The sequence below is a fragment of the Macaca fascicularis genome, chromosome 20 (genome assembly GCF_037993035.2).
Source record: "Macaca fascicularis isolate 582-1 chromosome 20, T2T-MFA8v1.1".
Taxonomy (NCBI): Eukaryota; Metazoa; Chordata; class Mammalia; order Primates; family Cercopithecidae; genus Macaca; species Macaca fascicularis.
Window position 1 is genome coordinate 64,540,816 of NC_088394.1, and position 25,205 is coordinate 64,566,020.

At 47.3% G+C, this 25,205-nt stretch overlaps 1 long non-coding RNA gene and 1 pseudogene across 2 annotated transcripts in view; one reads left to right on the forward strand and one right to left on the reverse strand.

The window, feature by feature from the left end:
- LOC123570520 (uncharacterized) overlaps nucleotides 1-25,205 on the forward strand; it is a 43,331-nt gene that overhangs the window by 12,427 nt on the left and 5,699 nt on the right. For both annotated transcript variants that reach the window (XR_012429088.1, XR_010583881.2), the window contains exon 2: nucleotides 8,673-8,876. This is a non-coding gene — a long non-coding RNA (uncharacterized lncRNA). The remainder of the gene's footprint in view (nucleotides 1-8,672; nucleotides 8,877-25,205) is intronic.
- Nucleotides 14,543-15,096, reverse strand: LOC102140237 (large ribosomal subunit protein eL33 pseudogene; annotated as a pseudogene).

The window sequence follows — 25,205 nt, forward strand, 5'->3', positions numbered from 1 at the left end:
AAGACAGAGCCCTGTCCCCATCTCAGGCAGGAAGTTTTCTGCATAGAGGCTGGAGATTAAGCCAGTGGACTGGAACCTCAAGTGAAGCTGGAATTGGGGCTGAGATTGCCCTGATTGTCCTCTGCCTTGCAAGTCAGGAAATCAGCCTGTCCTCTTTGAGCCTTGGCCTCCAGCACTGCCCGGATGATGGAGTCAGCCTAGATACACACCAGCTGTGCATCTTAAGCTCCTAGGCACATGCAGACCTCCACCTAGTTGGCCCAGCAAATCAGGGGTGATGAGCTCAGCTCCTACCCTGAAAACCAGAGCTTTGGAAGGTGCCTTCATTACTCCCTACCTTACCATTAAAGTGCCTACCCCCATCATGGTCTGGTGGAGCTGAAGCTCTCTCCCTTCTACTGCCACCCATGCCTCTTCCTGGAGCTCCCTCAGCCCCCTTTTCCCTGAATCTCTTGGGCAATGAGTTTCTTCATCTGTTGAGTAAGGAGTGGATAGAGGTGGGGGCTGCATCATCCTCATTCCTGCAAGTCTCAAATCTCATCTTTCTTGCCCATTTGTGGACCAGATTCTCCTGGAGGACTCACAGCTCATTGAAACCTCTTAAGATCCCTATCCTCAAATTTTCAAGCTGTCCAGTTCCCAGGACCTTGTGAGGCCAAATCTGAGGTCCTGTCTGCAGTTTGCATGCCCCCTCTGGCCTGGCTTTCCCATGGCCTCTGTCTTGGCCCTTTTCTGGCCCAAACTCCAGTTTGCTTCTGGAGAACTTTCCAACCCTTCTCCCCCAGCAGGCCTTGCAGCTAGGCATGTAGGCATAAAGTGTAATGTTGTCCCTCCCAAGCCCAAGTAGACCGTGACTTTTCATTGTATAAGGGGTACGTGACTTTTTGTCCCCAAACAGTGTTTTCCGGGCTGCAGGACCCTAAGGTACACTGGTCTTGAGACATGTCTGCTGATTTGACCCCAATCTGCAGTGCCACAACTATGCCCACCTTGGTTCTGTTCTTCCTCACTGCTGCCCACTCATAGTGCAGCCCTGTGGGCTGAGCAGCTGCTGGTTTAGATGTTCTTCACTGACCTTTGTCCAATTCTTGTCCCAGAAACTTCAGGGGAAACTGGACACCCATACTGTTACTGCTGGGGGCACCTTGGCATGCTGTGTGAGGAAAGGGATGGCCTTACCATATTACTACAGGATAACAACCATTTAGTATGGTTGTTGATATTTTCACTTGTTTTATCTTTCAAACTTTGCTCTTAGTCTGTTTATGGTTCAAGTTCAAGTTTCACTAGCTCCACTCAGCCATAAGTTGAGCGACCCTGGTTGAGGGAGCCACCATAGCTTTGTCAAACTCTCCAAAAACACAAAATTACAAGGTTCCAGATTATTCACAGATGTCCAGGAGTGGTTGTTAGCTTGGTAATTCAGTGACAGCATTGCAGTCCCTGAAGCAGATGTTGCCACTTCACCTTCCAAAGGGAGCCCACGATGTCTGTCTCTGTCTTATGCTATCCTCACAGCACCCTCAACTCTTGCTTCCAACACCCCTTACTTAGGGCACAGAGCAGGTGGGTGGGTGGGGGGAATTTTCAGCTCTGGAGAGCTGGATTCCTTAAAGCAATTATAAATGGTTGCAAAAAGTAAATATGGTGTGAATTCATTATATACAGGCTTACCAAAGGAGCTAGAAGATGTGTTTCTCAGTGTTAACTAACAGTGGTCATCTCTGAGAAGTAATACATGCATCCTTCATTTCTTCTTTTGCTTCTTTGCTTTTTTTTTCTTTTGAGATGGAGTCTTGCTCTGTCACCGAGGCTGGCGTGCAGTGCATGATCTCGGCTCACTGCAACCTTTGCCTCCCAGGTTCAAGCGATTCTCCTGCCTCAGCCTCCCAAGTAGCTGGGATTACAGACACCTGCCACCACACCCAGCTAATTTTTGTATTTTTAGTAGAGACTGGGTTTCACCATGTTGGCCAGGCTGATCTTGAACTCCTGACTTCAAGTGATCCACCTGTCTCAACCTCTCAAAGTGCTGGGATTACAGACATGAGCCACTGCGCCCGGCCACTTCTCTGCTTTTAATTTTTTTTGTCATGAATACGCATTTCTTTCCTTTTCTTTTTTTTAGAGACAGGGTCTCACTGTCACCCAGGCTGGAGTGCAGTGGCATGAACATGGCTCAGTGTAGCTTCAACCTCCTGGGCTCAAGCGATCCTCTCACCTCAGCCTCCTGAGTAGCTGGGACTACAGGCACACACCACCATGCCTGGCTAACTTCAAAATATTTTGTTGAGACAGGATCTCACTATGTTGCCCAGGCTGGTCTCAAACTCCTGGCTTCAAGAGATCCTCCTGCTTTCAGCTCCCAAAGTGCTGGGATTGTAGGTATGAGCCACCGCACCTGGCCAAAATTCTGCTTTTCTAGTAAGAAAAAAATAAAGGAGGCCGGGCACGGTGGCTCAAGCCTGTAATCCCAGCACTTTGGAAGGCTGAGACGGGTAGATCACGAGGTCAGGAGATCGAGACCATCCTGGCTAACATGGTGAAACCCCGTCTCTACTAAAAAATACAAAAAACTAGCCGGGCGAGGTGGCAGGCGCCTGTAGTCCCAGCTACTCGGGAGGCTGAGGCAGGAGAATGGCGTGAACCTGGGAGGCGGAGCTTGCAGTGAGCTGAGATCCGGCCACTGCACTCCAGCCTGGGCGACAGAGCGAGACTCTGTCTCAAAAAATATAATAAATAAATAAAAATAAATAAAGGAAACTGTAAACAGATCCTATCATTGGATATTTAAATAATTCTTTTTATAAGTATAAACCATGCCAAGTAGAAATAATTGGCTAAAAATGACTTAAAAGTTATAAAACACACAAACTAAAAATAGACCCATAAACAAAATTCTGAAAAACTGAAAATTCCTTAAAGGTGTTTACCAGGGTTAGAAAACTGCTGGTGTCCAGCAGCATGTTCCCTATTCAAAAAGCAGTGGCAAGGCTGGGCGTGGTGTCTCATGCCTGTAATCCCAGCACTTTGGGAGGCCAAAGTGAGTGGATCATCTGAGGTCAGGAGTTTGAGACCAGTCTGGACAGTATGGTGAAACCCCATCTCTACCAAAAATACAAAATTAGCTGGGTATGGTGGCAGGTGCCTGTAGTCCCAGCTACTTGGGAGGCTGAGACAGGAGAATTGCTTGAACCCAGGAGGCTGAGGCTGCAGTGAGCCGAGATCGTGCCACTGCACTCCAGTCTGGGTGACAGAGCCAGATCCCGCCTCAAAAAAAAAAAAAAAAAAGCAGTCGCTGGACATAATAGTTTTCAATCCAGTCAATTTTTCAGTAGGTCAATAGGTTAACCCAAATGCCACATTTGAGGAACTTATAAACTTTTCTTCTTAAGCACCTGCAGCAGCAGTTGCCTGCAGGGGCTGGGGTGGAAGTAGATAAGAATCTCATCCCGCTATGACTGACCTCTGGGTTTGTAGGGCAGACCTGATGCTATGCCAAGAGCTGAAGATTGGCAAGGCCGCGTGCTGATAGAAGGCACTTGACCCTGGTCAGTGACTCAGAGCAAGGTGGGGTGCAGGTTGCTACTTCAATGTTGAAAACATCAACTCCAGCCATTCTAAATGCTTTTCTATTTAACGTTTTTAAAGTTGTAACAGATAGTGATCTCTGTTAGAAAAGAGAACTGGCAAAGTCTCTTTTGTTTGTCAATCCCAGCTGTCCCTGAGCTGCTGTTGTCTAACCAGAGCTCTCAGTGGCCATAAGCCCCATGTCCAGCTGTACTTTCCCTGCCTACCCCAGTCAGGAATAATCCAGTCTTCCAGCTTCTCTGCGGGGCTTCGGGGCTGTGAAGTTCTACTGGGACAGAGGAAAATTAGCACCAGTACAGAGACATGGTTTCCAACTCAGCCAGCTCTTTGCTGGTCCTTTTACTTACACCTAATACACCTTAGGCTAGACTCTAATTCCATTCCCCCATGATGACTGTTTCCTGTGTGTCCAACTCTCCTCAAATTGTTCACCCCACTCCTATCTCTGTCTCCAGTGACCTTAATGTCTCCTTCCCTGGGAGAGTGAAGCACATCAGGTTCACTGCTCTTTTCTTTGCTTCTAACAGGATCCACATGGTATTTCCAAGACCAGTCTTCCCTCAAGCTCTCCCTCCCACACTCTCTGGCCTCCCCCAGGATCCAGTTCAATAAATTACCCCTCTTTCTCTGATTCTCTAATCCTTCCCTTGTGTGGTTCCTTTCCTTCACCCCACAAGCATAATTCTTTCTCATTCTGGAAAACCTTTACCTTCTCTCTCCTCAGAGTTCCCACCCTGCCCTTCACAAACTTCTTGAAAGGAGCCCGAATTTTGTGCCTCTATTTCCTCAGCTTCTTTTACTACCCACTAAGTCTGGATTCCATCCCCATCAGTCTACTGAAACTGTCCCCACTAAGGTTACCAGTGACTTCTTGTTGGATTATTAAATGACATATTTTTGATCTTCTCCTGAATTGACCTACCTCCTGATATTTGACCAGTTTCTGCAACTCCTTCTTAAAATTCTTATAATTTCATTAGCATTTCTGTTTCCTGATGCTTTCTAGCTGCCTCCTCTGACCTCTTGTCATCAGACCCATCCTAAATACCATTGTGCTTTGAATTTAGGCCTGATCCTGCTGCTCAGCCTTCCTGCCCATCAGCTTTCTTCCGTTAGCTTTTTAGTGAGAGGAGGTATGAGTGTGACCCATAGCTGCTCAGCAGAGCTCTGCAGAATGAAACCACTGGTCTCTCTGATTGCCTACAGAGCACATAGCCTTGACTCAAAGGAACAGATTACTAATGGTGGAAACTCAGGCATTGGGCCCTTGGTGGACTGGATGTAGGTAGGTCTTGTAGATGACTCCCATATTACCCCACAGGAGGCCAGGCCTTTCCCTGCTCCAAGACTCAGCCAACTTGGGGGACATAGAACTGTGGCCTGTAAAGGCTGGGTGCCCACAGGTCTGCTCCATATTACATTCCAGAGTCTTCCATGCTGACACATGGAGCTCTGATTGATTTGTCTTCATAGCTCTATGGTTTCCTGCTGCATGGATATGCTCCCATCTCCATTCTCTTGATGAACATTAAGATTATTTCCAGTTTTGAGGTATTTCCCATACTGCTGCCATAACACTCTCATGCTGGTCTCCTCTCGCACACATGCAGGGATTTCTCCAGGGTCTATGTGCATCTTGAATTTTACTGGTTAATGCCATGTTGCTCCCAAAGGCTGTACATTCCTACTGACATGCAACATCGTCCCCAACATTCTAGCCAAAGGAAAAGGCACAAGCCCTGCCTGCCTCAATTCAGATACCTACTTCCTTTTCTTTGCTACCAGGTTGCTAGGTGATGGTTGAACCTTCCACATGACTATGTGGAAAAGATACCAGACTCCCTATGCCTGGTTCCACCCTCACTTGGGCCCTCAGTGCTGTTTATCAGCCTTCTTGCTTGAGCCCTGCTGGGAGAAGTCCCCATACCCTACAGTGAGGCTATTTCTACTTTTTCTAGGATTGGCACTTTCTCTCTAAGTGCCTGCTTCCACGGCCAGCTACATAATATGTGGGACCCAGTGCCAATGAAAATGTAACGCCCCTTGTTCACGAAGCAGGAAAAAGCTTTTTCCTTTTCCCCCAGTCTCTCTCTACTTGTATGGTGGTGTTTTTTTTGTTTTGTTTTTTTTTGTTTTTTTTGTTTTTTTTAATTTGCTATTTAATGCTGCTCTTCCTCGGGCACAAGAGATCCTTACAGCTCAAGTGCAGATCCTCTCAGTGCCTGAGGCTCTGCCCTCTGCTGAGCAGCCACTGGTCACATTCACACCTCCTCTCACTAAAAAGCTCACAGAGGGAAGCTGATGGGCAGGAAGGCTGAGAAGCATCACTTCACACAGACGCCCAACCCTAATCCTTCCCGTATCTGCACCCAGACCCATGCCAGGATGGGTGCAGTCACTGGGTGGAGGGGCAGGTGGCCCAGAACTTGTCCCAGGGAGGTGGGGAGGTGGAGGGAGGTAGGACCTCAAGTGAATGGAGGCTCCCAGCTCCTGGCACGTGAATTTTACTAGTTAATAACAAGTTGCTGCTAAAGGCTGTACATTCGTACCAGCATGCAACGTATTTCTAACCAAAGGAAAAGGCGCAAGTCACACCTGCCTCAATTCAGATACCTACTTCCTTTTCTTTGCTAGGTGTTGTCCCATCAGATATCACTTAGAAAACACAAACTCAATGAGAGAATTATTAAGGATTTCGAGATGGTGACTGAAGAGCATTAAACTTCAAGCTCAGGGTCCTGTGCAGCTGCCTGATTCACTCCTCAGACCCAGTGCCCAAGACCCCCCTCGCCTGTCATAGCCTGGATTCACTGGAGGCCCTGGTGCGTGTATATTGAGTTTCACTGGCACAGATGTCATGGTTTCTGCAAAAAGATCCCCAAATAATTGTTTGTGTCTATTTGGAGTTTGTATTTGTCCCTTTCTCCTCAGTGGCCTCAGCCACTTAACCTAATTCTTCTCTTTGTTTCTGTAGTGTAATAATAGTTTTGTTGGTGATGGTTACAGTCATGTCACTAAGGCTTCGGGTACCAAAATAACGTTTAAAATGATTTGATGGAAAAGTACAGAAATCCCACTGCAGACTAAGCTGGCTAAAGCTCTGTTTCGCTGATCCATTGTGTGGCTCCTTGTCTAATGTAGTGAAACATGAAGTGAACGTGATAACCACTAGTAAAAGTAAAGGTGATTTTTGACTAATGAAACTATATTCCAATCAAAATAATAATGTCATATTAAGAAATAGTGTAAAGTTACTTTCAAAATATTTCCAGATTTGTTTTTAAAACTATAAGACTATTTTCTCAACAAATATTATCGAGAATAGAAAAATCAATTTCACATTGTTTCATATGAGTAGAAGGCAATCTCTTCTTTTTTTTTTTTTTTTGAGACGGAGTCTCGCTCTGTCGCCCAGGCTGGAGTGCAGTGGCCGGACCTCAGCTCACTGCAAGCTCCGCCTCCCGGGTTTACGCCATTCTCCTGCCTCAGCCTCCCGAGTAGCTGGGACTACAGGCGCCCGCCACCTCGCCCGGCTAGTTTTTTTGTATTTTTAGTAGAGACGGGGTTTCACCATGTTAGCCAGGATGGAATCTCTTCTTAACAAGAACTGAAATTGGCTTTGTGTCAGAATGAAAAATTTGAAAATAACTCCAGGATTTCCTGAGATTCAGCAGCTAAAGATTTTGTAAGAGAAATCCTGTTAATGTGTGTATAAATATTCTTGCTGTTTTAAAATCAATATTTGCCCAAAGAACGGCATTTCTAAAAATAAATTTGGTTAGTTTTGTTTTCTTTTTCTTTTCTTCATCTTTTAAAGTAATTGGGGCTGACATAGGGGTTTTTTTGTTTTTTTTTTTTTTCTATTCCTAGCCACTAAAACTTTCCAAAATGCTACGTTCTGTGCTGTTAGTGGTAGCGTTTGCAGAAAAAATAATAGATTGTAAAGGAAGCAACACGGAACACCCACGTTTTTGTTATTCGAAATGCAGCTACACGTGTTTACAGTTCTGAACCATTTCCTCTGACAGCCTGGGGAGACAGACTTCTAATTTGTGTTTTGATAAACTGAGAGCGACAGAGCAGTTGTTGGCCCTGCTTGGAGGTGGAGTGATGGTGTGGTCAGAAGGGAAGCCTGGAAGTTACACTCACAGGGTGTGTGTTATGTGACCTTTGTTTAATACACATTCTTATTTTATCCTCACAACCATGCCACTTGGCACATGGGGAAGCTGAGGTGCAGGGCAGGATAGTCACTTGGCCAATGCCACAAGTGGAGAAGCTGCAGGGCCCGTCCAGCTGACACCACTCTGTCCCTCTCGAGAACAGCAGGGAATTGGGTGCTACTGAGCCCTGTGGTCTGGGGGAGGAAGCTGCGTGTTCTCTGAGGTCATGTATGCCTCTAGTCTGGTTCTCCTTTCTTTGTTCTCCTTTCAGTTGTCCTTGGTCACTCCACTTGATCACGTGGAGAGAATTGGCAGTTTTTGGAGGCAGTCCCTGAGTGCTCTGTGAGGGCTGAGGCTCCCCCAGCTGCAGAGCTTTAGGGGAAGTTCAGTTTATCTGATGGAAGAAGGTGAATGGCCCTGACAGCCTGTCCCCAGAGCTCAGCCCTCGGGGAGTGAGCGGTATTCAGTGGATGAGGCTCCCCCATGCAGCCTGACAAGAGCTGCGAGTGTCCTGCTGATCAGGAACCTGAGGCCAGGGAGAAGTGATCTGCCCAGGACCCCACAGCAGACTGTGTGGCAGAGTGTGGCTCCCGCACTGGGCTTCTGGCAGCCTTTGCTCCAGTCAGCATGGGCCATGCAGCTGCAAATGGTTGTAGATGCCACTTGTAGGACTGCTGGGTGTTGGTATCTTGGCGTCATTCTCGTTTGTTAGGAGCCTTGGAGCCACATTTTCCTTGGGAATTGATTATATGTTTCCCCAAACTAAATTCACTCACTGATATTTGAGATCTTGGGATCTTGAGTATTTGTCTCATGTCTCACCCCAACTTTGTTCTAGATTTGGGGTGAATAGGTGGGAGCAGTTCACCTGAAATTCCTTAGAACAAGACTTACTAACTATGTCTCTCTGGCCTGTAGGAGCTAAGGGACTTTCTGAAGACCCCAGGGCTGACATGCCCTGGGGATGATCCTGTCCAGCCAGGGCTACAAGGCGAGCTCCCACGGTCACTGTGGCTCTTCACCCTGCCAGCCTCTTCCACCTCTCTGGCTTGCGTGGCCCCGACCCTTCAGGGACCAGCAGCATTTCTGAGATGCCGAGGGACAGGAAGACAGTAAGCCCAGGTGAGAAAGATGCCGATTTGACAGTTGTCCCCAGCCACTTGCCTAGTTCCCTGCAGTCTTTCAGATTCCTGGCCCCAACCTCAGCTTAGACACTCTCGACACCTCTCATTCAGCTCCTGGGGTCTCCAGGAGGCTCCCCAGCCCCCAGCTTTGATTGCCCTCAGAACTCTGTCTCTTGAATCTGGAGCCAAACCTACTTCTAGTTCATGCCTGCCCAGCAGACCTGGGGCGCCTCCAGACCCAGCTCCTGAGTGGTCCCTGGTTTCTTACCGAAGTGTCAACCTTCTGATTTCCTGCATTTGGCCCACTTCTCTAGAGCCACATACTCCTTGTTCCTGTCTGGACCATCCCACGTCAAGTGGGGTCGAGGCCCGAGAGCAATGACTCTTACCTGTAATCCCAGCACTTAGGGAAGCTGAGGTGGGAGGATTGCTTGAGCCCAGGAGGTGGAGGCTGTAGTGAGCTATGGATCACTTGAGCTGAGTGATGGATCACTCGGCTAAGGCAGATGGATCGCTTGAGCTCAGGAGTTCGAGACCAGTCTGGGCAACATAGCAAAACCCTGTCTCTGCTAAAAATACAAAAATTAGCCGGGCATGGCGCACGCCTGTAGTCCCAGCTACTTGAGAGACTGAGGTGGGAGAATCGCTTGAAACCAGGGGTTGAAATCATGCCGCTGCACTCCAGCCTGGGGCACAGAGCGAGACTCTGTCTCAAAAATAATAATAAAAATAATAATTTAAAAAGTGGGATCATGGAAAGCCTTGTCAGGAACCACCAGCGAACCTCATACTTTGTCAGGTAGGTGTGGGTTGAGGCCAGACTTGGGTCAGGTGGGACCCCAATAGACAGAAGATGGGAGAGACAGCTGGACATGGGGCTACCCCAGAGCCAAGCCAAGGAAGCCCAACCCTGATGTGGGGTCCACAGCAGGGACACAGGTAACACAGTCAAGAAGGCTGAAGCCTATGAAGGGTGGCTAGGAGGGAGGTGGTGAGTGAAAAGCAGAAACCAGAAGCCAGCTGGAGCAGCTGAGGGGCTCTGGCTTCCGAGCATCTCAGATGGGGACTTGTGGGAAGGTAGCGTGGAGCCATAGTTCTGACTAGGGTCTGCCCTCTGGGCTGTGATGCACAGCATGGCCCCATCCTTAGCTGTCACCTCTATGCCCACTAGGGTTGCTCCTCCTCTGCCACCTATCAGGCCACCTTCTGAATCTTTCCACTCATTTGTACACTCTTGCTCTTCCCTGCAAGCCCAGCCTTTGCTCCCAGCCCAGGCTGCTGCACCTCTGGCCCCAGGCTGCTATAGGAGCTGCCCTTTTAGAAGAAGCTCTGATGTGACCTGCGACTTGGTTCAGGCCCTCTTGAAGCTTGGCCAGCCTTGGCTGCTTTCTGATCCCGGCCAGAATTCACACACATGTCCCTGTTTGGTTTTGGCCAAGGTCTCAGTGGCTTCAGCTGAGAATGTCTGGCCCTGCCCTGTCCTATCCTGAGTTCTCTCTCCCTTCACTAAGAGATGGAGTTCTGCAGTTCTACCTGGGCCACTTTTGGCACCCGATCTGGCCAGCCCTGCTCTTGCTTCATGATATCTCAGGGCTGATGCCACAGAGATGAAGCTGTGAAAACTTGAGGGCGAGGGCTTGTCCTTGTTTACCACTGAGTCCACAGTGTCAGCACTTAGTGGGCACACCGTAACTATTTGGATAGGGGCCTGAGCTCCCATCAAGGAGGTGGGTGGTCTCAGGGTCAGAACCGTGATTCCCCTCCACCTGGTGCCACTTAGATGCACACACCATTGTGGGATTCACAGCTTGCCTCAGGGCTCCAAGGATCGGTCTTAGATCTCAGATGCCTATGTCCTCCTCCATCTGACTCTGCAGTTAGCCTTAGTGCCCTGCTCATTTTCACACCCTTGTGTCCCCAGTTGCAGTGGCCAGGAGAGCTCTTCTGTTAAGATACAAGTGCATTTGTACTGGGGAGACGTGTGCTGTGGCGATGTGCTGTGCCTTGTGTAGGTGCTCATCCTGGGGAGAGGCCACTTCATTTTGCCCTGCTCACTGGGGTGGCCATTCTGGGCATATGGTTTCAATTAAAATGCATCAGCAGGATTTGCTAGGTTACTTGGCCAAGTGGTGTCACCTGATGTCTAATGGATGAGAGATCTAAACAACAGACCTTTCCCACCATTTGAGGAGCTGAGCTCGGTTAGGAGTGCCTGGGAGCATGGGAGGTGAGCTCAAAGTCTACGGAGCCACTGTGCCAGGCTAGAGAGCAGGGCAAGTTCTGTGGAGTCAATGGAGGTCAGCGGGGCACCAAGAATGGCCTAGAGAGGAAGTGCAGATCTCCGCCACACACGCCCTTCTCCCCCCTCTGCAGCTTGGCCCCTTTCAAAGTCAGGGGAACTTCCTGAGGAAATGGAGCCCTAGCAGGGCCCAGAGGAAAGGATGGCTCTCACTAGACGTATCACCTTACTTCCCAGGCACATTTGAAAATCCCCCTGCAGGGAGTTTCCACAGACCAGATTATTTTGTGAATGCCCATGAGAGACTGTGTGATTAATTAATTAATTATTAATTAATTATTAATTATAATTAATTATTTTTTGAGATGGAGTCTCACTCTTTCGCCCAGGCTGGAGTGCAGTGGCACCATCTTGGCTCACTGCACTCTCTGCCTCCCAGGTTCAAGCGATTCTCCTGCCTCAGCCTCCCAAGTAGCTGGGATTACAGGCGCTGCTACCACACCCAGCTAATTTTTGTATTTTTAGTAGAGACGTGGTTTCACCATATTGGCTGGGCTGGTCTCAAACTCTTGACCTCAGGTGATACAGCTGCCTCGGCCTCCCAAAGTGCTGGGATTACAGACCTAAGCCACCGTGCCTGGCTCAAGTGTCTGATTTAAAGGAACACCCAGGACACTTATTCATCAAATGACTTATTCCTTTGTCACATAAGTGTCATATAACCCAACACGTATGTCCATTTTGTGGTTGGATTTTTTTTTTAAACTAGTCAAGTGCAGTGGCAAGAAGGGGGAAAGAGTAGAACAAGGAGTTCAACCTGTAACTGACAGTGAGCAATCAACTGAGATAACACACTACCTTCGAACCAGCCCATGTGGTTGGATTTTTGAATCAAGCTTTTCTTTAGTAAGAGTAACGCTATCAAGGAAAATCCACAGGGGTGAGGGCAGATCATAGAGGTTGGCAGGACCAGCATCAAAGTGAAGGATTGCATGTGTAAGCTAGTCCATACTTTGGTTTACACAAATCTATGGGAACCATCACTACCGAAGGCCCTCATGGTGCTTGAATGCAACAGAAATGAGCTTCATCATGTTGAATCAAGTGTTTGGCCTCCGAAAGTCAAGACTTGGTGGCCATACAGGATTCTGGCCTGGCTTCTAGAAGGGAGAGCTCCAGCTCTGGCTTAGCAAGGGTTGTCAGCCTCGGGGTGCCTCAACCAGAATGATGGTGACCAAGACCACAGAGACTTCAATCAGGTCAGTGTGGTAAACATTGGAATCTAGGTTCAGCAGGTTTGGAGGAGCACCTTGCACACAGCATTGGCTTCCTCGCTCCAGAAGTAAATGGTTCTCTGTAGATTACATAAGGATCATCTTGTCCGACAGCCCCAACTTGAAGGGTGAGCCCTGGGGGTTCAGTTCCTTCACAGTCAAGTGTAGCTCACCATCTCACCTCTGCCTTATCCTGTTCCTCAGCAGTGCTGGGAGTCTTCCTGGAGTGAGTCACCATGAATTCTACAAACAAGGTAGAAATGACAGTGGTGTTATTGCCCCACAGTTGGGTAGACTCCCCCAAGATCCAGATGTGATCAGCCCTGGTCCTAATGATAGACCGGCCCCTCTCCTACCACCCATGGAAGCTGCCTCATCATTGCCATTATCCACTTTCTCAACAGGAGAGACTTGATACAGAAGGCACAGTCCCTGCCCTCAAAGAACCTGGGACAAGTTGGGGAGGTGTAACTGAGTTGGTAAAGAACCCCTGGGTGGTAGAGGAGAGTGAATTCATAGATTCTGTAGATAAACCCTAAGGAGTGACTGGTTGTCCCCCTGGGGCCAAGAGCTACTGCCTCCCTCCCGTCCTCCTTCTTTTGCACAGTTTTATTGAGCATAATTGATATACAGTAAACTGCACACTTTGATGGATTTTTGACATACGTCTGCCCTGTGAAACCAGCACCACAGTGGACAATGACTATCTCCATCACTCATTTCCTTGTACCCCTGGAAATCCTTGCTTGCTGCCCTCCTGCCCCCAGTCAACCACTGATCTGCTGTCAGTCACTATGGATTAGTTCACATTTTCTAGAATTGTATGTATGTAGAATCATGCAGTATGTACACTTTTTTGGGTCTGTCTTCTTTCACTCAATGTCATTGTTTTAAGACTCATCCATATCATTGCATAAACAGTTTGTTCCTTTCTATTGCTGAGTAGTATTCCACTATATGAATATACCACAATTTGTTTATCCATTCATTAGTCAGTGGACTTTGAGTTCTTTCTAGTTTGGGGGCTATTATGAATAAAGTTGCTATGACTGTTCACTCACAAGTATTTATGTGAATATATGCTTTTATTTCTCTTGGCAAAGTACCTAGAAATCGAATAACTGGCGTATGTTCAACTTTTTTTTTTTTTTGAAACCGAGTCTTGCTCTGTCGCCCAGGCTGGAGTGCAGTGGCACGATCTCAGCTCACTGGAAGCTCCACCACCTGGGTTCATGCCGTTCTCCTGCCTCAGCCTTCCAAGTAGCTGGGACTATAGGCACCTGCCACCACACCTGGCTAATCTTTTGTATTTTTAGTAGAGACAGGGTTTCACCGTGTTAGCCAGGATGGTCTCGATCTCCTGACCTCGTGATCCACCCACCTTGGCCTCCCAAAGTGCTAGGATTACAGGCGTGAGCCACTGCACCCAGCCGTATGTTCAACTTTTAAAGAAACTGCCAACTGTTTTCCAAAGTGGTTGAACCATTTTCTATCCACACCAGCTGTTTATGAGAGTTGCAGCTGCTCTATATCCTTGTCAACACAAGGTATGGTCAGTCTTTTTAATTTTAGCCATTCTAGTGGGTGTGTAGTAGTATCTCATTGTAATTTTAATTTGTACTTCTCTAATGACTAATGATGTTGAGCATCTTTTCATATGCTTACTTGCCATCCAAACATCTTGTTTGGTGAAGTGTCTCTTCAAATTCTTTACCCTTTTTATTGGTTTTGTTTTTGTATTTTGAGACAGTTTTGCTCTGTCTCCCAGGCTGGAGAGCAGTGGCACCATCTCAGCTCACTGAAACCTCTGCCTCTGGGTTCAAGACATTCTCATGCCTCAGCCTCCCAAGTACCTGCGATTACAGGTGCCCACGACCACACCTGGCTAATTTTTGTATTTTTAGTAGAGACGAGGTTTCACCATGTTGGCCAGGCTGGCCTTGAACTCCTGACCTCAACTGATCCTCCCACCTCGGCCTCCCAAAGTGCTGGGACTACAGGTGTGAGCCACTGCACTTGGCCCATACTTCTTCATTTTTGTAGCAGTGCATTTTGAAGCACAAAAGTTTTAAATCTTTTTTATTTTTATTTTATTTTATTTATTTTTTACAAGAGCACAAATCCATGTTTATTTATTGACTTTTCATTAGTTTAAATCCTTGAGGGGTACAGCATCACTCGGATTCTGTGTCCCCATGACAGGCTTCCTGCCTTAGCAGGATGATTCCTTCGGAACTTGGTATGAAACATGCCACTGTTTCCATGGGCTTGAGTTACCTTTCCCCAGATTACTCTGGTTTTGTTTTGTTTGCCGCCAGGAGTCACTGTGTTGTTCTTTGCTTTGTATACATAAGTGCGTCTCTTGTCCAAATAGAATTCTGTTTCATCTCGGGCATAATCATCTTTAATTTTAAGAAGAGCTGTGTGCTCCCTTTGGTTCTGGAGACCCCGCTTATACCCAGCAAAAATGGCCTTGGACCACAGCCTTCCAGACATATTTTCTTTTAGAAGTCCTGTTCCCAGTAGGCTTCCACATGATCCAAGATGGCAGGAAGCTATTTTTATTTTTATTTTTTTGAGATGGACTCTTACTCTGTTGCCTAGGCTGGAGTGCAGTGGCATGATCTCAGCTCCAGAGTTCATGTAATTCTTGTGCTTCAGCTTCCCGTGTAGCTGGGATTACAGGTGCATGCCACCACACCCAGCTAATTTTTGTATTTTTAGTAGAGACAGGGTTTCACCATGTTGGCCAGGTTGGTCTTGAACTCCTGACCTCAAGTGATCCGCCCACTCGGCCACCCAAAATGCTAAGATTACAGGCATGAGCCACTGTACTCGGCCCACAAAAGTTTTAAATCATGATGATGATTTTTAGATCAAGGTATTGATGTTTATCTTTACAGCTTGTGCTTTTTGTGTACTTTTAGGAAATCTTTGTAAATCCAAAGCCACAAAGAATTTCTCCTATGTTCTCTTCTGGTTGTTTTATAGTTTTAGTTCTTACATTTAGGTCCATGATTCATTTTGGGTTAATTGTTGTCTATGGTATGAGGTAAGGGTCTCGGTTCAGCCATTTTCTTTTTAAGATTCCTGGTGCTCTGAGTCAGTATTCTGCCCTCTCCCCACTACACCTCTGTCTCCACCTCTTAATGAAGCTGCCATCTATTCCAGTCTCTGAGGTCTCCTATAATACATTCTTCAGCCTCTGACCTCCTGCTGTACACTTAAGCACTTGGTGGGGACAGAGATCCCTCTCACCCTGCTCTGGATGTCATGGAGCCTCATTTGGTGTTGGTCACAGAGGCAAAGACTAGATGGCATACCTTTGAGGCCATTCTACTCTTGATGGCTGTTTATTTCTGGTGACAATTTGCCATCCCATGTATTCATCTGCAGCAGTGACTGCCAAAGGATATGGAAGTTCCCACAGGGAGAGAAAAACAACCAGATGTCAGCTGGCCTGATACCCTTGTTGGCACATGCATACACCCCTGTGCATGAAAGGTATGCAGCCTTCCAGAGTGAGGGCAGATGTTGTCTTCATTTTAGGAGTGAGAAAACTGGGATTTCACAAGATCCAGTGGCCTGCTTAAGGTCACTTAACTGGCTTATCACACAGGACCTGACTCCAGAACATGCCTCGACCTCTGGGCTGCACTGCCAGGCCCCTGGCTGTCACTGTTGTAGAAAGGCCTGGGCTCAGACCTCCTGCTCCCAGGACAGAAGTCTCCACCCTGTAAATGCTGCAAGTTGCATGTGGAATTTTCCTACCACCAAGGCAAAATGCAGCCCTACATTCTTTTATGGTTTCAAAGGAAAGGAACTTCAATGGATGAGGAGTTTCAAAGGGTGTATTTAAGTCTTGGGTGCAAGTCAAAGAACTAGGTTTGGGAGGGGCTGGTTGGCCCCTTTTCAAATGGATCCAGGCTTTATTTTTTTCTTCTGCCCTTTGTTGGGTCTAGAAAGGGAGTGCTCCTGGAGGGTTTGGGTGTCAGTTCACAGCACCAAGGCTGTGGAGGAGAGGAAGTAAAGGCTGCCTGGATGTACCTTCCTTCAGTTCTGCTTGCAGCAGGCCCTCCACAATGCCTTGCTGACCCCTTCAGGACCTAAGTTTCTCAACCTGGCCAATTTCCAAACTTTTTCCCAGCCTTTTCATTCGGGTCTCTGTCCACCCAGCCAGGGTGGACACCCACACCCTTTACTAGGTGCATACCCTTCTCCTAACCCTCAGCTCTGCATGCGCGAATGCCCTTCCTCTCAGGAGACCAAGACCCAGCTTGGATCCCAGTTTCTGTGAGGTGAGCAGGCCTGTTTCCTGCCCTGTCACCCCTCAGGCTTGGCCACCCTTCCATGTGCTAAGCCTGTCTGCAAGGCTCAGTCTTGCAAAACCTCTTCACCTGTGACCTGAAACTGGTAATTAAGCATCATCTCATTTCCCTCTGCATAGCTTTCCCATGTGTCTTATCTTCCCACTTAAATTGTAAACTCCTGGGCACAGACAAGTCTGACTCTTCCTCATTCCATCATATCTCCTCTTCATCTGGCATCCTCCACACCGCCCAAATCTATATGGATTGTTATTGTTGTTGTTTTTGAGACAGAGTCTTGCTCTGTTGCCCAGGCTGGAGTGCAGTGATGTGATCTTGGCTCACTGCAACCTCCGCCTCCCGGGTTCAAGTGATTCTCATGCCTCAGCCTCCTAAGTAGCTGGGACTACCGGTGAGCACCACCACGCCTGGCTAATTTTTTTGTATTTTTAGTACAGATGGGATTTCGCCATGTTTCCCAGGCTGATCTCGAACTCCTGAGCTCAGGCAATCCACCCACCTTGACCTCCCAAAATGCTGGGATTACAGGTGTGAGCCACTGCGCCCGGCCAGTATGGATTGTCTCAGTGTGATTTGCCCATGTCCAAGTTTTGGCAGGAGAAGGTGGGAGGTTTGCAAGCTGCAGTTTACAGTTTTCCTATAAGTTCTGGGAAGGACACTGACAGTGAGATGCATGCCCCTGTCAGGGATGGAGGCTTGGGGTTAATAAAGCTGGCATTCATTTCTGAAGGTAAGAGAAATAAGAGCGTCCACCGAAAGGAGGTCCTAAGCTCAGAGCTTACACCTCCCGGGAGCGCCTCTGCCCACAAGAATGTCTCCTTTGCACCATACACAGAAAGGGTATGTGGCTGGGATGATTACACAGCACATGCACAAATGCCCCACGTGCCAAGCTCCGTAAAACGTGCCACATCCTCTAAGCTGTGCTGCTCGGGAAAGGATCTGCTTGTGTGCAGCTTCTACCTGTCTGCGTGAACTGGATTGAAAGAATTCAGAAAACATGCGTGCCGTGCACAGTACGGGGCACTTCTGAGGAGCTGAGAATGAATCAGGCTTGGTCTCGGCTACCAATTAACTTGCTGCCCACTAGAGAAGGTGACACATGAACATGCTTGAGTGTAATGCAAGGCTCTGACAATCATTAAAGGAAGGAGATCTTCCCTGGGGAGGAGACATTTAGGACAAGACTTCTGGAAGGATAGAAACGAGAGAAGGAAATTTCAGGAGGAGGAACATGTGTGAGCAAAGGTAGGGAGTGGAGATCAACAAGGGCATGCTCAGGGGACAACAAATGGCCTGTGTTGCCTAATATAGGTGAATATAGGGATGATGAGGCTAAGATATTGGCTTGGGATCAATTTATCAACATCCTTGAAAGCCAACTTAATGCTTTATGGGCATGACCTCTCTGAGTCAGACACGTAGATCTAGCTTTACTGCTTCATAGATGGGCAACCTTGGGCAAGTTGGTTCCTCTCTCAAAGCCTCAGTTTCCTCATCAGTAAAACCAACTCAAAGGGTAGCTGTAAGGAGTAAGTGAAGATATTGCTTGTGATGTGCACAGTAGGTGCCTGCATACAGTAAGTGCCCAACAGATGATCATTGTTAATGTTGTCTGTTCAGACTCTGGGCCTTCTCATAGGATGGATCATTTCTGAGCCAAAGAGAAGCATGGCCTCAGCATTCTTAAAGGGTGGATCAGAAGAGTCAGGTGGCGTCAGGAAGACCAGTTGTGAGGCTGTTGCAAAGGCCCAGGTGAGAGCTTACAAGTTCAGAATCCAGGCACCAGTAGAACTGGGGTAAAGAGGAGAGGGGAGGTGGGTCAACAGTACTAGCAGGTATCAAACTTCAAGACAGGGTTAGGCAAAACCCAGGTGACTGTGACAGAAGTACAGACACTTAAGAGGGCCACACATAGTCATTAGCTCATCGCCCAGGATAAGCCCCTGCCATAGTCTGAGTCTCTGGCCTCAGGGATCCCAGCATTGAGCGGGGAGCAGAGGAAGTGGTGGGTGTGAAGCCTGGTGGTGCTCAGACAGGTGCAGTAGACAAGTAGTGCTGGGGGCTGTGTCAGGAGACAGTTGGGGTATTCTAGGGGTAGGAGACAGTTGGAGTACTCTAGGGGTAGGGGACAACTTTCCAAAGCTCCGTGGAACAGGGAACAAGGCCCAGCTCTGTCACACACATACTACGTGATCCTGAATCCACTGTTTTATTTTCTGCCATTTTTCTCTCTTTTTCTTGTTTATTTTTCTTTTGCATTAATTTTTTGGTTATTGTCTTTTTTCTCCTCTACAAATTGAAAGTTATACATGGTGTTTCTTTTTCTTTTTCTTTTTCTTTTTAGTGGCTGCCCTGGAAATTACCACATGCATACTTATCAAGGTCTAAAGTTAGTCAATCACTTTACCTTCCTCTTCGGTATTGCAAGACCTTAAAGCATTTTAACTGTTTCCCCCCATCTTGACTCTGCATATTTTCATTATCTCTTGTTTTGTTGTAACTTCAGAAAACCTTAGAGTGATTATTATATTATATAGTCCATGTTTGCCTAGCTCTACCCACGTATTTACCATTTTCATAGCTCCTCATACCTTCTTGCGTCCTAGATCTTCCATCTGGGATCACTTTCCTTCCACCTAATGTGCATCCTTTAGAATATCATTTAATAAGAGTTCACTAATTATATATACTCAGTTTTCATTTTTCTGACAATATGTTTGTTTGGTGCTCATTCTGGAAGATATTTTCACTGGATAAAGAATTCTAGGGTGTCAGGTCATCCCTCCCTACCTTTCTATGTGGAGGTTGACAAATTAGCTGTTAGTCTAAGGTATACTGACATTTTCCCTCTGGTTTTCTCTCTCTCTCTCTCTCTCATATGTGAGTGATGTGTGTGTATTCTGCAATTTACGATACACGTTTAAATATGTATTTCTTTCTTTTCTTGTTTTTTAAAAATCCTGGTAGGAATTCCTTAGGATTCTTAACATCTATGAATGGTGTGTCTTATCAATTCTGGAAAAATTCTCAGCCAATATCTCTTCACATATTGCCTCTCTCCATTCTCCTTCTTCTTTTCTCCTAAAACTCCTACTAATCATAGGCTAATCTCTTCCACGTCTCTTAATTTTTCTTCCATATATTTTGTCTTTTGGTCTCTCTGTGCTGTTTTCCATTGCTTTTTTCTTTTTTCTTTTTGAGACAGAGTCTTGCTCTGTTGCCCAGGCTGGAGTGCAGTGGCATGATCTCGATTCACTGCAACCTCTGCCTCCCAGGTTCAGGTGATTCTCGTGCCTCAGCCTCCCTAGTAGCTGGAATTACAAGCCCACACCACCATGCCTGGCCAATTTTTATTTTTTTCTATTTTTTATTTTTTCTGAGACAAAGTCTGTCTCTGTCACCCAGGCTGGAGTGCAGTGGTGCGATCTCAGCTCATTGCAACCACCACCTCCCAGGTTCAAGTCATTCTCCTGCCTCAGCCTTCCGAGAAGCTGGGATTACAGGTGCCTGACACTACACCCAGCTAATTTTTGTATTTTTAGTAGAGACGGAGTTTCACCACGTTGGCCAGGCTGGTCTCGAACTCCTGACCTCAAGTGATCTGCCTAGCTCAGACTCCCAAAGTGCTGGGATTACAGGCATGAGCTACCGTGCCTGGCCCCCATTGCTTTTTTCTAAACCATCTGCCAGCTCACAAACTGTCCTTTCCACTGCATTTTAAAATTTCAGTTATGATATCTTTTTCACCTCTGAAAAATATACCCCTTTCTCAAGACTGCTGAAAATTTGCTTCCTTCTCAAATCTGTTAGGTCACTCTTTATAGTTTTCTACTCCCAACAGGTATTTTCAAGCTTGTCTTTTATTTTGTTACACATGGTAACTATGTTTTCTAATCGATGCTAGATAATTCCATGATCTCAAGTTGTTGTAGGTCTGTCTGCTGTCTGTTGTTTCTTCTGGTTCTCAGGTTTCCTTTTGTAGCTGACTTATTTGGGGCTTATATACCACTGAGTATATTTGAAAACTTATTGGTGGGTACTTAACTGAGGCCTAGGATGAATATGCCTCTCTCCAGAAAGGATGATGGGTCCCTCTACCAGGTGCCAGGGGCATTAGCAGTCCAGGGGTACCTTATTATTTTATTTTATTTTATTTTATTTTATTTTATTTTATTTTTTGAGACAGAGTCTCTCTCTGTCACCCAGGCCACAGTGCAGTGGCACAATCTCAGCTCACTGCAGCCTCCGCCTCTTGGGTTCAAGCAATTCTTCTACCTCAGCCTCCTAAGTAGCTGGGATTACAGACACGTGCCATCACGCCTGACTAATTTTTATATTTTTGGTAAAGACGGAGTTTTACCATGTTGGCCAGGCTGGTCTTGAACTCCTGGCCTCAAATGATCTGCCTGCCTCGGCCTCCCAAAGTGCTAGGATTACAGGCATGAACCACCGCACCTGGCCCCAGGGGTACTTTAAATTCATGAGTAGAGGTTTTATGAATCACCCAAATGATGTGAACTTGGGCCGCCAATCTAAGTGATGGCCAGCTTGTGGTTACAACATCTCAGTGACATCTCCTCCCCTCTTCTCTTGCATTCCCAAGGCAGGGAGACCTGTTAGGGTGCCAGCTTAATCTAGGAGAGCCTCCTGATAGATTCCCCACTGGGGACAGGCCTTGAGATTTGACATTTGTCACACTGGCCCACAAGATCATTAAAACTGAGGTTCTTGGCTAGGTGTGGTGGCTCACGCCTGTAATCCCAGCACTTTGGGAGGCCGAGGGGGCAGATCACTTGAGGCCAGGAGTTTGAGACCAGCCTGGGCAACATGGTGAAACCCTATCTCTACTAAAAATACAAAACTTAGCCGGGCGTGGTGGCAGGTGCCTGTAATCCCGGCTACTCAGGAGGCTGAGGCGTGAGAATTGTTGGAACCTGGGAGGCAGAGGTTGCAGTGAGCCGAGATCACACCACTGTACTCCAGCCTGGGCAACAGAGCAAGACTCCATATCAAAAAAACACATACACACACACACAAAACAAACAAACAAACAAAACAAACAAAAAAACCAAAACCTGATATATATATCAGCAAACTTATATATCAGCAAACACCCACAGAGCCAAAATGACTTCAGTGCTTCCTACTTGTCTAGGTTCTTACCTCTCCTTAGATTCTGACCTTATTCCTTTTTCTCTTGCCAGTTCTTCATTGCTTTTAACGAAGTGTTTTTCATGCTTCATCCAGCATTTTTGCTTGTTTTCAACAATTATATCCTGTAAAACAGAAGTTGGCAGATCTTGCTGTGTAACCTCGCCTACCCCATGGCATGATTGGGAGGATTAAATGAGAACACGAAGGTAAAGGGGCTAGCACAGTGCTCGGCACGTAGGGTACTCAATACACATGAGTTCTCTTCCCTCTTACTGCCTGGTGGGGCTGGGTCCTTGGGATAAAACAGAAGCCTAGTCATCCAATCTGGCCTAAGGTCTAGGTTACAGCAGCAGCTGAGTTTTGTGTGCCTATGCCCAGAGTTCTTCATCCTTTTTCAACCCCTGAGGTACCAGCTAAATGTTTGCTCCTAGAGATGGGAGTCCTGTAGCTTAACCAAGCTGGGCCAGATGCCAATGGCAGGGGAGGCACATGACCCAGTACCAGTGCCGGGGAGCATGAAAGGCCCCTGGGGGAGCCTGGACTCATGGCCTCTGCACCGCAGCATCCCTGGGAGTGCTGCCATTTGGCTTGTGAGGGTGGCTTAACTGCAAGTGGCTTGGGGTAGCCTCTGGCTTGTGAGCCAGGCCTCTAGGGAAAACTCTCCCACTTGGATCTAGAAGCCAGTGGTACATGCCTATCTTGGAGGGACCAGCTTCCCAGACCAGAAAGCTAGGGTGCTCCTCTGCACTGTGGGGAGCTAGAATAAGTGTCTCCTGGGGGCAGTGCAGACTTTTCACAGAGTCAGTTCTAACCTCTCCATCCCCTCCATTACAGTCCCCCACCTGGCCACCCACCACCTGGCCAGGGTCACCATAGCCCTCCCTGACACCAGAGGGTTTTCTTTGTTTGTTTGTTTTTGAGATGGAGTCTCACTCTGTCACCCAGGCTGGGGTGCAATGGCGTAATCTCGGCTTACTGCAGCCTCTGCCTCTCCGGTTAAAGTGATTCTCCTCCTGCCTCAGCCTCCTGAGTAGCTGGGATTACAGGTGCAGGCCACCATGCCCGGCTAATTTTTGTATTTTAGTAGAGATGGGGTTTTACCATGTTGGCCAGGCTGGTCCTGAACTCCTGACCTCAGGTGATCCGCCCTCCTCAGCCGCATAGATGAATTTTTAAACAAGCTCATCCAGATGGCAAAAAAAGGCATGTGCCCTTGCCAAATGAAAAATGAGATTCAAATGTGGATTAAATATATCAATTAACAAGTCGCAATCCCTGGCCTGCCGCAGTTGTATCCTTCAGAGACCGCAACCATTCTAGGAAGCTTCAACTACATCCTAATTACCCAGTGGGAAATCGGTGTGTCTTCGGAGGAAAACATTTCTAAGGGCTTTTAGCATGAGCTGTCTCCTCCCTACAGTGGCGGAGGGAGGAGAATTAGGCCAGTGCCAGACTCAGAGGCACACATTCAGGTATCAAGAGGCAAACATCACTGCATCTTTTGTAATCTGGGAATTTCTCTGGAATTCTTTGAGTTCCCATAGCAAAGTTAGTATTTCTTTTAAGGCACTTCTTATCTTACATCATAAGATGTTTTCTGAGATTCGCTCATGTTGTTTCTTTGGCCCGGACTGCCCCTCCTCCCTTTATCAGCCAGGCAAAGCTTTGTTTATTATTCAAGAAACTGTTCAAATGGCACCTCCCAACAAAGCCTGCCCTGACACTTGGCACTCCCAACAGAAAGACCAGCACATTGAATTCTGCTGAAGAGTCAGTTATGAATGAGAATGAGATAAAACAGGTGCTATTCCCACCTTCTTCCTGTACACCTGTTCTGGAACATTCTTCCAGCAGTGCATAAAGCACCCTGCATTGTGTTTGCCTCTTCATGCCTCTATGGGATTGTGAGTTCTTTGAGAGAAGTCCCGAGACTTCCACTCCTTACACCCACTCCACCCACTCTCCATGTCCCCAGGGACCCTTGCTGGGCTTGGCTCTGAAGGCTGTGGCAGTCAGTGAGCAAGTGCGCAAGCCTCCCTCTAGTAGGGTATTCATCTGCCTTCCCCAAGGCGTCTAGTACAGGGCTCCGCATGCAGCAGCTACCTTAAACACACTGTGAAATGCAAAAAGAAAACGGACTTTATTTTAGATCCTTTGCGATGGAGGATGCCAAGAGCCTTAGCAATTTTCCTAAGCTAAAATCTGTGGGCTTCGAAGTGAGTTTCTAGGACTTCACTTTGGGGTGCCACCTTGAGAAATTTTAAGGCAATGTGACATTAGGGGGTCTATCCCCCAAAAAGGTGCAAAGAGGTACCTTCTAGAAGAGGCTGAACTTTGAGGAGCCCTTTGGTGGAAAACAAGTTACTAACCCAGCTGGGAAGAGATCTGAGAACAACCAGCTCACAGCTGCCTCTGCTCAAGGATGAACAAGGCAAACAGCCCCCGTGGGTGTCACTTGGGTTTTGAAAGAGTTGTTGCATAAATGATTGCCTGCCTGTGGCATCAGGAAATCATTTGATCATCACTGGACAGCGCTTCTACCTCCAGCTCAGGCCTATTCCCCTGGGACAGTGCCTCTGGCTCTTGGCTGCTCCTCCCCACAAATATGCTGCTATGTGCAAAGACTTTTGGCCCTTGGTACACATGTGTCTCTAGCTACCAACATAGCAGCTTGGTGGGCATCATTTTGGGGCATTATTCTCCTAGATTTGATCCCCAAAGACTGATTCCCCCAGGGCTTCCTATATTTGTCCTCTGCACTGTTCCCTCTGCACTGTTCCCTCTGCACTGTTCCCTGATTGATCTAGGCAGGGGAGGAGTTCTCACCTGCCTGTATGAACCAGCTCCCCCAAGAAAGACCAGCTCATGTAAGGCTGGAGCTGAATGGGAAGGACAAGGCCATGGGGCTGGGTAGGGAACGAGTCTCCCTTGCACAGTCATCAGGCCAGAGACCTGCTCAGAACCCCTGAACAGTGTCATATGTGTGAAATATCAGCACTTTGGGAGGCTGAGCGGCGAGGATCAGGCCAGGAGTTCCAGACCAGCCTGGGCAACGAAATGAGACTTCTTCTCTACAAAACTTCACAAAAGTAGGCATGGTGGCACACACCTGTAGTCCCAGCCACTCAGGATGCTGAGGTGAGAGGATTGCTTGAGCTCAGGAGTTTGAGGTTGCAGTGAGCTATGATCACACCACTGCACTGTAGCCTGGGCAACAGAACAAGATCCTGTCTCTAAAAACAAAAACAAAAACAACTTTATTAAGGTATAGTTGAAATATGTAAACTGCACATACTTAAAATGTACAATCTGATGAATTTTAACATATG